The 16883-nt window shown below is 30.8% G+C and overlaps 1 long non-coding RNA gene across 2 annotated transcripts; it reads right to left on the reverse strand.

Annotated features, from left to right (window-relative positions):
- Positions 1-855: 855 nt before the first annotated feature.
- Positions 856-11073, reverse strand: LOC107858799. 2 transcript variants are annotated; one of them, XR_001671236.2, is made up of 4 exons: positions 10672-11073; positions 10129-10213; positions 2455-2582; positions 856-1168 (listed from the first exon to the last, which is right to left on the reverse strand). It is a non-coding gene; the product is annotated as an uncharacterized LOC107858799 (long non-coding RNA). The 2 variants fall into 2 exon arrangements; XR_001671237.2 differs by lacking the exon at positions 10129-10213 and having other exon boundaries at positions 10672-11005.
- Between the last annotated feature and the right edge of the window lie 5810 nt (positions 11074-16883).

The following is a 16883-nucleotide window of genomic DNA, read 5'->3' on the forward strand; positions in this document are numbered from 1 at the left end:
TTAATTAGAGATAATATAGTAAAATCCTGATGAAGCAGGTATGTTGACGGAGAACTACCTGCTTCTCTAGCCTTTTCCTCTTATGAGATTGTAAAATTATGCATATTTTAAAATTATACAGCTATAAATGGTAAAAATTTTCTATATATGGTATATTTTGGCAAATTTTCCTTTTACAAATTCACACCATACAAAACTTATTGAAAACTTTGTAAATAAATATGAATACTTTCAGAATGAATTAACTACAAGCATAACATAGTAACAATTAAATCGATCAATGCTTTCTTAATTTAATACGATGAATAATTAATATAAAATAATTATTTTTAATAAGACGACCAACTAATATGGAACAAAAAAAATATATTATAAAAATAAACTGAGGAGTAAGAGAGTATTACTATTTTCACTTTTTTGTTGTTCAAACAGCCATGTGGCAACAAGAAATTCAAGTGTAGTGAGGTGGACACAAACACAAACAATTAATGGATCCCAAAATTTTAGATAAGTTGTTTTGTGTTCATTGGAGACACGAGGCAACATTACGTAACGGTTGTTGACCTTTATGTAATGAATCAAAATGGTGATTAACTCAGCAGAGAAAAACTTTGAGACGACGAAAAGAGGTGATCCTCTCTTATATAGTATACTAGATAAGTATGATCGTGCTTTGCACGGCCCAACATGAAAGTCAATAAATTTATTTACCTCAAATAATCATATTATTGAAGAACAGAAATCAAGCAATTTGTTCCCATGTGTTGTGGATAAATTAATGGGTGAATGTCAAGATGGCAATAGCTTAGATAAAATGTTCATTCATTGCATGTACGGTGTAAATGAGAAGCAAGGTTTTGATGCTAAACAAGTCGAGTTTTTTCGAAAGTAAATGTATTCGATACAACATTATAATAATAGCATCTGAAATAAATGTATCACACCATCTAGAGAAACAAATTGTCTATTTGCATGTGTAGTCATTTCATTTTTACTTTCCAAAAGAGAATTCATTTTCAGAGACAAGCATTCAACCAACAAAAAATATTGAGATGTTTTTCATGTCATTCCTAAACTTCAAACTTAAATTTCCTTCGCAAGTTATCCATGTTTTTTCTTGAAAACAACTCACTTGAGCTACCTTTTCAAGCAACGTAGCAAGCACAACCTATAAAGAAATCAAAAATAACATTACTTAATAGATAAAAATCAGTTTACTCCACTCAATATATTCATATCACCAACGTTGTGCAAGAAATAGAGAGGACCTTAAAAACAATCAAATAAAAAGAAGTATTCTGGTCATAATAATGAAAATAAGTGCAGACAAGATTAATAAGTATGAGCATCCAACAATTTCAAGAGACACTACTCAAGCATATTGTCACATAAGGGTAAAAGTTTTTCCCAGTAAATTCAATAGGCACATGCATATTCCTTATGTTAGCAGTGTATAAGCAATCAAATTAAGAGATTGAGTTTGTATATATCACAAAGGACATCGTAACAAGCACTTTGAAAAGGTCTCTTTACTTTTTTGTTCAGTTGCACCATAGAAGAAGTCTATTGGAGCACATATTACCTTTCTAAAAGGAAATCTCTAGCAATATATAGTACATTTAACTTCTGTGTATTTTATATTCAATTAACTTTTCATCTTCTGAATGTAGACTGGTAGTGCTGTTACTTTCAGGTTATAACAATATATTATGATTACTTACATTTCTTAATCACCCACATCTGTTAACTTCTCATATTTCTGACTGATAGATTAACACACAAAGAAAAAATATAATGCATTTAGAGATCCATCTTCCTTTTTCTAAGCTGAGGATGGAAGGCAACGGGGTGTTTTCATGAAGAAGTCTCCTCTAATTCATCATTAATGAAATACGGTGGCTCGGTGAGGAACATGTTATATTCAGCTCCAAGTACATCTTCTCCTTCCTTTTTTTTCTATTTTCAATCCAACTTTTTCATTATCTTAAAACTTCAATAACATTCAATGTTAACTGTGACATAAGAAAAATTTAGAAACTACTATGTACTGACAATTGCCCATGCTTATGTTTTTACACTATTTTTGACTATTTAAAAAATATAAAAATTTGTCTATAAAAATAGAACATTATAACAATTATTTTATTGGTCCCGACAAATAGTTAGCAAAAATAAAGTATTAAGATAATTTAACTCAAAAATATTTACAAATACTGGTGGTATCGATTATGAAAAAATTCGTATAGATCCATTGAAAATTAGTGCCAAAAGCTACGGTAATCTAGGATTGTATATTTTAAAGCAGCAAAATCATAATTCATTTGAAAATTAGACCCCAACTTTTCTCTAAAAAATTTCATTAAAATAAGCAAGTGAAAATTGCATATATGCTGCACAGCTAGATGGTGAAGGACGCTTACTTCAGAGTTCAGATAAGGTGGAAATGCTACTAACCTGTCTTAATTCCTGCAGATTAAGTTTCAGTTTCAAGTCCCACGGGATTCAATCTGAATTTTCATAAATTCTATGTTCGTCTCTGCTCTGATGTTCCAACCCTGAAGTCACTTCCTTTAGATAAAGGACTATTAAGTCAAGAAAAATAAAAAAAACCACATCTTTAGTACCATGAATTCAAGTATCAAGAATAAATAAAAGCTCTTGTTTTCATGAAGCTTCTGATACATTTCACCTAATAAAGTTGTTACGCTACTAAGTAAATTCATATATGATAAAGTAGTATAGGAACACAGAGAATTAACTTCGGAATGTTAAAATAGTTCTCCACCAAGCAAAAGATTAAGGTGAATAAAGATCAAGTTACAAAATTATTGAAACAGTTGATCATCAAATGCGAACAAGCAAATGGTACTTATATTTGTTGGGTTCAAAATTAAAATGTGAATGGAAAATGGAGGGAACCAAGTGGAAGAAAAAAATTGAGATAACACTCAAAAATGGAAAGTGTACTCCAAAGTGGAAAGTTTACTAATTCTCCCACATTGATGGGGAAATGAAACTTTCAAGTGTTTATATTAAGAAACACTTATTCCACATGGTAAGTGAGGCAAGAACCACAAGGTGACTCGTGTCGTCATCGTAATCGCTCGCTCGTCTTCAGCTTGGATTTGTCAAATGAGGCAAGAACCACAAGGTGCCTCGCGCCGTCATCGTCGCTCGCTTGGCTTCGACTTCGGATTTGATTTAAATTTGAAAAATGATCGATCGATGAGATTAATATTTTTAGACAAAATTTATTTGAACAATCCGAAAAATCAAAGGAAAAAAATACGAAACCAGTTTTTGTAGTTTTTGAACCTCCATTAACGTGCATGCTTCTGCATTCAAAAACGATGGTTATGGCTGCTCAAAGAGACACAACTCTTCAAGTAAAAGACACATTGTTTTGGGAAAAGGTATGACTATTTGAATGGTTGTGGCTGTTCGAAAAAGACACACTCTTTCTGATGGACAGACATGGCTGTTAAGAAAGGATACACCATTCCGGTGAACCATTGCCACCTTTTGAAAGGAGCACCTAATGGCTATATAAACCTGCATTTTTCCACAGGTTTAGATACAAAATTTTCTGTATTTACAAACACTTCTTGTCTTCAAAATTCTCCGTGTAATCATCTAATCGTTAAGCGAGTTCAAAGAAAATCTGATCGTTTAAGGTACCACTACAGTCGGATTGTTAGACCATTTTATCTTGGGAGAAAAATTCCACTATCTCGGGTATTTGAGGGGAATTATTTCCTTAAGGACACTCCGTGAATTCGGAGGACTTGGCTTTTTCTATTTCATCTAATTTTCTGGAAAAAAAACTTCTTTGAAAGATCATTTTGATCCTATGTTGAAGGTGTTGGTGTACTTCATAAGTGTTCTTAATTTATTCTTGAACATATGTTTAAGTTATTTTGCCGAAATACAGATTCTTGTATACCCGAAACAACAACATTAAGGAAATAACTAATTTTCAGAATATGTATTGTTTGGTTTCTGGAGATTAAAGTTTTAAGCTTTCTACTCCGTTTGAACTTAACTAGTAGTTAAAGATCACTCGGTTGACGATTGAAAGTCATAAAAACTCCATCCTTAAACTAGAAACAAGAGGTGTTTAAAGTTGCTACAACTTATAAGTAGTATTTCCATATACTAAAATTTACTGTCTTTTTGTGACAGAAAAATGACTACGGGCAGTCATGTGCATGATACTACAATGACTGTGGCAGCAATTAATGTTGCCACAACGAGTCGTACGAGTACTCCGCAGGCAATGGCACCAGCGGAAAAAGTCAAAAAATTCACAAGTGTTGATTTCAAAGGGTGGCAACAGAAGATGTTCTTTTACCTTACAACTTTATGTCTTCAAAGATTCACATCTGAAGAAGCTCCAGAGGTGCCCGAGGAAACTTCGAACCAGGAGAAATTTGTTTTTATGGAGGCTTAGAAACACTCTAATTTCCTATGCAGGAATTACATTCTAAGTGGTCTCCAGATGACCTATACAACGTGTATAGTAGAACGAAGACGACAAAAGAGTTGTGGGGTGCGCTAGAAAAAAAATACAAAACTGAGGATGCTGGAACCAAAAAGTTCTTCGTTGCAAGATTCTTGAAGTATAAAATGATTGACAACAAGTTTGTTGTATCCCAAGTACAGGGACTGCAAGTTATCATCTACGATCTCTTTGCGGAATGTATGATTTTGGTAAATACCTTAGCTGAACATGTTAAAAATGTTCTTAATGTTCACATAAACTTTATTGTAGGTTTAGCCGTGAATGAGGCATTTCAAGTCGCGGCAATAATAGAGAAATTACCACCTATGTAGAAGGACATTAAGAACTACTTGAAACATAAGTGAAAGAAGATGACAGTCGAAGATCTTATAGTGATACTGCACATTGAAGAAGACAACAACGTCGCGAAAAGAAGGTCGAGAGAAAATTCTGCAATGAATGGAGCAAACATTGTAGAAGACGACCACCACAACTCGAAAAAATGAAAGAAAACTGAACATGAAAGCAATCAACCTAAGAAGAAATTTAAGGAAAAATGCTTTAATTGTGGCAAAATTGGCCACAAATCAACAAATTGTCGTGCCCCAAAGAAAGACAAAAAGGAGGACCAAGCAAATATGGCTGAATCCAAAAAAAAAATGGACGATCTGTGTGTCATGCTATCTGAATGCAACTTGATGGAAAATCCTTGAGAATGGTAGATGGATTTCGGTGCCACCCGCCATGTTTGTGCAAATAAGGAGTTATTTGCTACGTTCTCTCCGGCTCAAGCCAAGGAAAAAATTTACATGGCAAACACCGCTACTGCAAAAGTAAAAGAAACAAGAAAAGTATGCTTGAAAATGACTGCAGGCAAAGTGTTGACTCTCAACAATGTCCTGTATGTATCAGAGTTAAAAAAGAACTTGATTTGTGTATCACTTCTTGACAAAAACGGATTAAAATGTGTCACTGTTTTCAAAAAAGTTATAATTAGCAAATGAGAAGTGTACGTAGGAAAAGGCTAATTCACTGAGGGTCTTTATAAGATGAATGTAATGACTATTGAAATCAATAAAAGTTTAGCTTCTTCTTACTTGCTTGAGTCTAATGATTTGTGGCATAAACGATTAGGACATGTCAATTATAAGACTTTGCAAAAACTGATTAACTTAGAAGTTTTGCCAAACTTTGAGTGTAATAAATCAAAATGTCAAACGTGTGTGAAATCAAAGTATGCTAAGCATCCTTATTTGTGATATGAAGTCAACACCATCTCGTGGTGAAAAAAATATTTTATAATTTTTATTGACTATTGTACTAGATATTGTTATGTCTATTTTCTAAAGAGTAAGGATGAAATAATAGATACTTTTAGGCAATACAAAACAGAAGTTGAAAATCAGTTAGAGAAAAAGATCAAAACTATAAGAAGTGATAGGGGCGGAGAATATGAATCTCCCTTTGCAGAAATATGTAGAGAATGGAATTGTTCATCAAACTATGGCCCCGTATTCACCTCAAACTAATAAAATTGCGGAAAGAAAAAACTGAACCTTGAAGAAAATATGAATCCCCTACTTATAAGTTCAGGTTGACCACAAAACTTGTGGGGAAAAGCTATCCTTACAGCTAACCGAATAATCAATAGAGTGCCCCAGAGTATGACACAATCAATTTCATATGAAAAATGGAAAGAAAAAAAACCCAACTTGAAATATTTTAAACAGTAGGGGTGTCTAGCGAAGGTCCACGTTCCTATGCCTAAAAGGGTAAAGATAGGACCTAAGACGGTGGAATGCGTGTTCATAGGATGTGTTAGAAGTAGTAAAGCATGTCAATTTTTGGTTCATAAATCCGAACATTCGGATATCAATGAAAATATGGTAATTGAATCAGATAATGCTGAATTCTTTGAACACATTTGTTCATATAAAACTAGACATGAACAGTCTAGTGGGGGGACTAAACGACCTTGAGATAAACCAGGTGAGGATGTACATAATGATGAGAATCTAAGACGTAGTACACATCAAAGAACGTCAACTTTATTTAGATCAAATTTTGTAACATTTCTCTTAGAAAATGAACCTCAAATATTTAAAGAAGCGATGTCGTCGTCAGACTCATTCTTTTAGAAAGAGACAGTCAATAGTGAGATTGATTCAATCTTAAGCAACCATACATTGGAGTTGGTTGATCTTCCTCCAGGAAATAAACCTTTAGGTTCAAAATGGATCTTCAAAAAGAAAATAAAAACGGATGGTACTATTGAAAAATATAAGGCAAGACTTGTAGTAAAAGGCTTCAAATAAGAAGAAAGCCTTAATTACTTTGATACATACTCGCCAGTAACAAAGATAACGTCAATTCGAATGTTAATTGCCTTGGTGGCAGTATATGATTTTGAAATCCAACAAATGGATGTAAAAACAACATTCTTGAATGGAGAATTAGAGGAAGAAATCTATATGGAACAACCCAAGGGTTTTGTGGTTCCAGGAAAAGAAAATAAGGTGTGTAAACTTGTTAAGTCGCTCTATGGACTAAAACAAGCACTTAAACAGTGGCATGCAAAGTTTGACCAAATCATGTTGGCAAACGGGTTCAAGATAAATGAATGTGATAAATGTGTTTACATTAAAGACACTCCAAATCACCAAGCCATTGTTTGTCTGTATGTGGATGATATGTTGATCATCAGTAGAGACATTTCTGACATAAATGCTACAAAACGAATGCTTGAGAGCAAGTTTGTTATGAAAGACCTTGGAGTTGCAGATGTGATCTTAGGAATAAAAATCCATAGAACTTCACAAGGTTTGGCATTGTCACAGTTTCATTACATCGAAAAGGTACTTGATAAATTCTAGTATTTGAAATTTGGTATTGCCAAAACTCCATGGGACATGAGCTTTGCACTTCAAAAGAATGAAAGTGAAAGTGACTCACAGTTAGAGTACGCAAGAGTGTTGGGATGTTTAATGTATATAATGAATTGTACACGACCGGACACAGCATGTATACACTATGTATACACTATGATATTCAAGCTGCAATAGGTAGGGCGGGGAGCATGATGTACAACGGTAATTCTCCTCGCATAAGACGGAGACATAATACCGTTAGAGAATTTCTCTTTAGTAGAATTATCATTGTTGACTATGTGAAGTCAAAGGATAATGTGTCGGATCCACTTACAAAAGGCCTATCTAGATAAGGAGTTGAAAAGACATCCAAGAGCATGGGTTTACGGCCTAGGACAAGTCAACATGGTGGTAATTCTACCTAGCAGACCGGAAATCCTAAGAGCTAGGTTCAAGGAGATCAAACAAAGTTGTGTCTGACAGATTCAACATTGTCAATATACCCAATCCATTCTTATGATGTAGACAATATTTAGTAAACAAGGATAAGACTTATGGGGTGAAGTTTTTTAATGATTATCAAATTTAGCAGATTTGACCAAATAGTTTAATCTATAGGATTGAACATTTAGAAATCAACTATGCGAGGGCGAAGTGGAAGCCGCTTCAAGGAGAATGTTAGTAAAGGCATATTCTCTAAGCTGCTTATTCTCTAAGCTCTTATGAGATCGGGACGTATTCATGGATGAAACGAATAAAATCGTGAGAACCATAAATGGTAAAAGGCTGGTTGTGTGACATGTGTTGTCTAGGTGTACATTAAAGTTCGACGGTTTAATGATATCAAATCTCTCGATTGACCGAGTGCATCTGATGCATGTTTACTACGGAAAGTTCAAAGGGAAACCCACTTATCCAGATGCAATCAGTCTTTGTTTGATGATCACATACTTGTCCGTAAAGTTTTACGAAAAAAAATAGTCATTCTCCATTCATGTGGAGATTGTTGGGTTCAAGATTAAAGTAAAATTAAAGTGTGAATGAAAAATGGAGGGAACCAAGTGGAGGAAAAAATTGAGATAACACTCAAAAATGAAAAGTGTATCAAAAGTAGAAAGTTTATTAATTCTCCCACATTGGTGGGAGAATGAAACTTTCAAGTGTTTATATTAAGAAACACTTACTCCACCTGGTAAGTGAGGCAAAAACCACAAGGTGTCTCGCGTCGTCGTCGCTCAGCTTCGGCTTTGGATTTGGATTTGGAAAATGATCGATCGATGAGATTAATCTTTTTGGATAAAATTTATTTGAACAGTCCGAAAAACCAAAGGAAAAAAAACGTAACTAGTTTTTGTAGTTTTTAAACCTTCATTAACGTGCATACTTCTACATGCAGAAATGATGGTTGTAGTTGCTCGAAGAGGCACAACTTTTCAACTAAAAGATACACTATTTCGGAAAAAGATATGACTGTTTGGACGGTTGTGGTTGTTCGGAAAAGACACTCTTTTTATGATGGACAGACATGATTGTTCAGAAAGAATACACCTTTCCGGTGAACTATTGCCACCTTTCGGAAGAGGCACCTAATGGCTATATAAACCTGCATTTTTCCACAGGTTTAGATACGAATTTTTCTGCATTTACAAACACTTCTTGTCTTCAAAATACTCCATGTGATCATCTAATCGTTGAGTGAATTCGAAGAAAATCCGATCATTTGAGGTACCACTACAGTCGGGTTGTTAGGCCATTTTATCCTACGAGAAAAATTCAGCAACCTCGGGTACTCGAGGAAAATTATTTTTTTAAGAACATTCCGTGAATTCGGAGGACTTGGCCTTTTCTGCTTCATCTAATTTTCTTAAAAAACACACTTCTTTGAAAGGTCATTTTGATCTTATGTTGAAGGTGTTGGTGTACTTCATAAGTGTTCTTGATTTATTCTTGAACGTGTATTGAAATTATTTTGCCGAAATACAGATTCTTGTATACCCGAAACAACAATATTTACTTTAAGGAGATTTACAAGAGAGAGAGCATTTATTTTCAAGAGTTCAGCTTTAATGATTCCCTCGAGGAAATGTATGTAGATAAATATACAACGTAGCAAAAACTTATGAGAGACAAAGCTCACCTCCTGTTTTATCCCATTTAACCTACACAACATGAAAACTAAATGCATCAATGATCACCTATTTATGTTACTACAACATTGATAATACAATGGACGAAGACACAATTTATGAAGCTCATCTAAACCTATCAGCCACTCATACCTCGAGGAAATTTATTAATAGCAAGCTAAAAATCTATTCTGAATTGAATGGTTGGTGTCAAGTGAACAATAAGAAAAGATAGAAATATTTTTCTCCATATATCTGATTCAGCTCATTTAGTTACATAATTGACCCTAAAGGTTATAAAATGTAGAAATAAGGCTTCATCAAAATTTCTAAGAGTGAAGTACTAAATTCTAGGATTCGTTATTATTATACGTGCACCTTAAGAAGGAATGCGCGAGTAGGTTATGTAGCGGAGAATGATGATAGCCACGCAGCTCCTGAAGATGTGTATTAGAGGTTTATTCGATATGAATAATATGTGATGGTTCTGTTTAAAAAGAAATAAAGAAAATAGGCAGGAATAGGACTGAAGCTGAGAATAGAAGCAATCTCACGTAATATTATAATTATGAGAAATCTGAATGCTTAGGGAGTTAGAAGGTATTGACAGGATTCTGAGCCACCTTGCACTAACCTCAGACAATGTACCAACACAAGTACTGATAATACCAATGTATAGTATTTTTTTTCTCCACCTGAATGTGAACCTTCCAAAAGCACTGTCACACAATTTTGGGGACAAATGAGAATAGCTTGTGATAATTAATTTCGAAATTAGTTATTTCACTATGTATATGGGATAACTTAACCCATTGTGTAAATAGTGGGATAAATATTCCCGGTATCAACTAATACCTCACACGAAACATGGGATAAAATAGTCCTTCATTTTATCTCAGGACTATTTATTCCTTATAGCTCACACCAAACGATCTCTAAATTTTATTAAAAAGAACAACATAAAGAAGTACCAACTTCCATTAACAGGACACATACATATTATTAACAAAGACATACATATACTTAAAAGGAAAACATCTCAAACAGAGTAGTGAAACGGAAGAAGGTAAATATACTTATTTTCAGAAATTGAAGTTCAATTCTTCCAAAAAGGAATGGAAATGATAAAATACGAAATAAATAAATAAAATAAAATGGAAGAAGATTTAAAGCTTACCAAGCAAGAAGATTTCTGGTGATGTAATCTGCCTTTTCTCTTTGATTTTTTGTCAAACATCTTACTCCATAATTTATAATTTTCAAGAAACCATGGGTTTCATATTTCATTTGGAGACCATTCTCAAGAATTAAGAGCTCATCTTGAGAGCTTCAGTGAACATACGAATTGGGTTTAAAGGAGATGACCGAAACTTAGCCTATTTCCTTGCTTGAGTGATTTCATTCTTTCTCGATGAGAATGAGTAATCTAAAATTGAAAGGAAACGGAGAGAACGATCTAGAAGGATAGTGAAACCGAAAGAGTTTGTGGTCTGCTGTATCATTTATAATGACCATGTTACCCTTGCATATTGAGCATTATAACAGATTTGTCATTGGTTGTCCCTGAACTGTCTTTTTCATATAGTAGTAAAATAAAGCTTAAATTTAAATTTTATAAGTTTTAAATTTTAGATAACAACTATTAAGTTTTTACATTTCTAGTTTTGATTCTCTTCTTTTTCATATTAAATAAACTTTTTAAAACACATTATTTTGAATAAAAATTACCGATTCTGATTCAATCAAACTTATATTCAAACTAAGTTGAGTTGTTAATGATAATTTTATAAATTTGATAAGCTACCGGTATTTTGTTTTGGGGTGGGGTTTTTATAATTTTCAATATTTTTATTTTTGTAATATGTAAGAATATTGATGGTACTTTTTCATTTCAAGAAAATAATTTTATGATTTTTACTGTTAATAAAAGGAGATTCGCTAATCATGCCTCTCAAATTATTTGAAGTTTTCTGTTTGTGTAATACTTTTTCTTCTAGAAAAAAATTATTATTGATAAGGAAATTTGTAATTGTTATTCTTCAATTCAATGCTCATAAAGTAAATCTAACTTTAGTGTAATGGTCCACAAATCATACAGGATCGTACTAATATTTGTGCGACAAACTCAATCGAGAAAACAAAGTACTAAGTTAATTTGGAAATAATCTCAAATCTTAAAAACAACATCCTACTAAATTAGTATATGAATTACTATGATACAGAGATCAAAAAAGTTTCTCCAAATATTTTTTTTTTTAGAATTTGTCTAGAATATCATACAGTAGAACTTGAATTTGGTCAAATAATTCATTGAATATAAACATATCTTGAGTGAATGCTTATCTCTGGTGAAATGTTCTAACTATTAATTACTATAAATAATTAGCATGATACAATCGTTCATGGTCCCAGGCAGTTTCACCTAACAAATTGTGATGAATATACAGGGAGAATTGATTTTGTAGGTTTGTTATAATTTTATTTTAGTTTTATGATTTTTTTACGAAAGATTTTCATTTCTAAATAATAGGTCTAAGAAGACTACATTCTTTCATCTTCTTTTTTTAGTTATATTTTTCTATCATTTGTAGATGGTCAAGAGATTTTAATTATCATGATTATATGTAAGCAATTGTGTGGTTCACAACCATAAAGGTTGGTGTGGTGGTTCAGCACCTTACCCCTTAAGTAAGAGGTTGGGGGTTGATTCCCACCTCTGGCGAATGGATGATTCCCACCTCTGGCGAATGGAGCAAACTCTGTGGCCAATTTCCTACTGCTTAGTGCGCTAACCGAATGAACGGAGGATTAGTCTCACGGTTGCCGGCTGTGGGGATACATCGAGAAACCAAAAAAAAAAATTGTGTGGTTCACGCATTATAATGAAAATTCCTTATATTTCTATATAATAGAAGCGTTGGTTTCGACCAGCTGCTTCATTATTTACTATATTATCTCTAATTGCTCCGTGATTTATCATATTGTTTCTTATTAATTATTATAAGTCATTTATATATTAAAATTAATAATATTTTTTACTATATTACCCCTAACTAATTATTATAAATCATTTATATATTAGAATTAATAATATTTAATTAAAAATAGATATTTATGATGCTTGTTTCAGCTGTTTTAATCGTGATTTTACTATATCATTCTTAATTAATTATTATAAGTCATTTATGTATTAAAAAATTAATAATATTTAATTAAAAAATAGATGACATGTTTGTTGCATCTGCTTCAACCATAATTTTGCTAAATATCGCTCATAATTAATTATTATGAGTCATTTAAGTGTTAAAAATTTAATAATATTTAAAAAAATAAACATAAACATAAAATGATAAATTAACTTTTGATGTATTAAATTAATTTGACCTCCTTCAACCGTGATTTTACCGTATCACCCCTAATTAATTATTATAAGTCATTTATGTATTAAAAAATTCATAATATTTAATTAAAACATTTGTTTCAACATGGCTGCTTCAAGAACTGCGCCATGATTTTACTATATCATCCCTAATTAATTATTATAAGTCATTTATGTATTAGCATATTAATAGTATTTAATTAAAACAAGAAAAATATGTGTTTATAACATGTTTGTTGCAGCTGCTTCAACCATAATTTTACTAAATATCACTCCTAATTAATTATGATGAGTCATCTAAGTATTAAAAAATTAATAATATTTAATAAAATGATAAAATCGATAAATAATAAATTAACTCTTGATGCTTTAAATTAAGTTGGCGTCCTTCAACTTTGATTTTACTGTGTCACTCCTAATTAATTATTGTAGGTCATTTATGTATTAAAAAAATAATAATATTTAATTAAAAAAGAAAAATAGACATTTATGACATGTCTATTTCAGCTGTTTCAATTGTAATTTTACTAAATACCGCTCTTAATTAATCATCTAAGTATTAAAAAATTAATGATATTTAATAAAAGGGATAAAATAGATATAAAATGATAAGCAGGTAGCAAATCAACATGTTTGTTTGTGTTGCCTACTTAGATACTTCCTTTTATATTTGTTTATTTTACTTTCAATTTTAATCTATTATATATTTGAGAATTACGTAAAAGTATTATAAATCATAATAATTAACAATTTAAAGTAATTAAAAAGACATAAAAAAAAATTAGTTGACTCTCTAAATTTTATTACTGTCACGTAAATTGGAACAGAAGAAAAAGTACTACAAATCACAACAATTAATAATTTAAAGTATTTTAAAAATATGTAAAAAAATTTAGTTAACTCTCAAAAATTGTATCAATACCAGATAAATTGAGACAGGGGTATAACATATATCATTTTAAAATTACATAAAAAGTATTATAAATCACAATAGTTAATCTTGAAAATATTTTTCACGCTGCCACCTCAATTCTAACTGTTGTTATATTTGGATATCTAGATCTGATAATATTGTGCACCCATCTATAAGAATTTGTTAGCTTAGTAGTGGTTCAAAATATTTCAATATCTGTATTTATAAGTGTTTTGCCTTTGAAAAGATGATCCAAGACTTTGTTGTTAATTGAAGTATCTTTTGTTCCGGTTTTTGTATGAAATAATCCTATGAATATTAGTTCTACATCTTTTCTATATTTTGTAACAGGTCTCAATCTTATCATCAAACAATTAAAATAGCCCGACTACACGACATATCACACTTTCTTATCATGTGAAAAAACTATCTTATAAAACTTCACTCCTTAACGAGTACCGTCAAATAATTATTATTTAAAAAATTATTATAATCAATGTACATTTATGTTTGTATCTCATCAATATCGAATTTTGATATTAAAAAATGTCTATAGTGTTGGGCCCGTTCTGACACGGGTCATGCACTTCTTGTGTAAGAAAGATGAACTTTTATGAAAAAACCACAATTTATTTATTTTTTTATAAAAAAAAATGGTAAGTAGACAATAAAATCAATTCACCCAAAGTAAACTTGGAGAAAAAAATTATTTAGCATGTAACTATGCTTTCTTTTAATTCAACATCTCAACTTCTGATAAAGTGTTTGAATTGAACACTTACAATTTAATTTTTTTTACATGTGTTATCATTCGTATATTAGATTTTAGGTTAATTTATACTATATTAAAAATGTGAATGATTTTAAAAATGTTATTTGGACTTTTTGTCCTTTATTAAAAGTCTCTGTTTTAGATGATATTGTCTTTTCACTTACTTTTTAATATTTAAGACTTGAAAAATAATTTATATTTATAGTAAAATCTTTCTTTATTTGAAGTCATCAGAATTTTACCTTTTTTCATTATTTAAGAATTCTAAATCAGCTAAAAGAAGATTTGAAAAATGTAGAAATAAATATGAAAGCATTAGAATAGGAAAAACATAAGAAGTAACAAATTTTTTAAAATTTTAAGTAAATAAGAAGTATGTAATCAAAGATATTCTAAAGATTTAAATTTTAAAAATAAGAAAAAAATTTAGATATAGAAAAAATAAAAAAAATTGTACTACAAATATGATTCATATCTATGCGTCTCTCTTAGCCTCTGACAGTGAGAAAAAAAGGCATGATAAACACAAACGGGACGATCCATCAACCATTTAGAACTTCTGGTAATTAATACATATGTATTTATAATAAAATATATGTTGCGTTTATATTATTATATTAAAGTGTAAAGAATTTTTGAGAAGTGATTTAAACTTTTTGCATTTTGAAATGGAAAAAATCGTCTCATTTAAAATAATTAAAAATTATACATGCGAGACACGTGCGATTAAACTAGTCATATAAAATATGTCGATCTTAATTATGTGCATCAAGCTCAAATAGAAATTATTTGGGTTTTTCAACTTACACGGTAAAAAATGTTCCATTTAGATAAACTCGCATAAAGGTGTTTTCAAAAATTTAAATCGAAAGTGTCTAACTATTCAAAAATTTAAATCGAAAGTGTCTAACTATTCAAAAATTTAAATCGAAAGTGTCTAACTAAAATGTTTTATTAGGAGTTGAGGTATTTAACTGGAATGAGACTTAATTCGAGTATCTAAATGAAATATCATGATAAGTTTTCAAGGCCAACTATATTTTATTTTTTTTAATTATTACATTATTGCAATGTGTGGTATAAATTTCGTGAATGACGGATTCTTTAAATCTCGTGAACGACAAACCTCTTAGGGATTATCATAATAGGCGTTACAAGTAGTACTTACTCCCTTCATTCATAAAAATGAACAGAAAGAGTGGTTTCTTCAAAACGTGATATGTCTACATTTTCACTATTAAAGTGTGAAGGAATTTTGAAAAGTGATTTAAATTTTTTACATTTTGCAATAGACAAAATCGTCTTATTTTAAATAATTAAAAATTGCACGTGCGATTAAACTAGTCATATAAAATACGTTGATCTCAATTATATGCATCAAGCTCAAATAAAAATTATTTGGGATCTTTCAGCTTACATGGTAGAAAATGTTCCATTTAGATAAACTAGCATAAAAGTGTTTTCAAAATTTAAATAAAAAAATGTCTAATTAAAACGTTTTATCAGGAGTTGAGGCATTTATTTGGAATGAGACTTAATTCGAGTTTCCAAATGCAACATCATGATAAGTTTTAAAGGTTAACTATATATTAAATTCTTTTTTTAATTATTACATCATTGCAATGTGTGGTATAAATCTCGCGAATGACAAATCTTTTAAATCTCGTGAACAACAAATCTCCTAGGGTTTATCATAATATGCGTTACAAGTAGTACTTACTCCCTCCATTCATAAAAATGAACGAAAATAGTGTTTCCTTTAAAACGTCATGTGTCTGCCTTTTCACTTTTTGCACGCTCATGTTTTAAATAGTTAAATCATAAAAACTAAATCTTTTCACACTCTAGTAGGACGGTCGTTGAATATTATTTCATAATGTATCATAATAATATTATAACATGTATATTTTTTTTTTGTTAAATATATTATTTAGATAGATTGCATTTTTTTTATCGTTACATAATGTTACACATCATCACTTTGAAAGATGAACATACAAGAAAAGTAGGATACGAGGAAGAACTATTATAAAAGACATGATAAATTATAAAATATAATTATCAAAAGATAAGTAGAGCCAAAATAAAAAAGAAAAATAAGATAATGAGGCGATCACACCAAAATGATTGTTACACAAAATAATTATTTTCATTATAATCTACAATAAACTTTACGACACGACATGATAAAATTTAAATAACAATTAAACCAAATATCATATTTAAGTTATCAGCTCAATACAATAGGTAACAACTATCCTGACAAGCTGTAAATCTATCAATCAATCAATACAACTCAATGTTAACTACATAAAATAATAGTAG

Source organism: Capsicum annuum, chromosome 2 (genome assembly GCF_002878395.1).
Source record: "Capsicum annuum cultivar UCD-10X-F1 chromosome 2, UCD10Xv1.1, whole genome shotgun sequence".
Taxonomy (NCBI): Eukaryota; Viridiplantae; Streptophyta; class Magnoliopsida; order Solanales; family Solanaceae; genus Capsicum; species Capsicum annuum.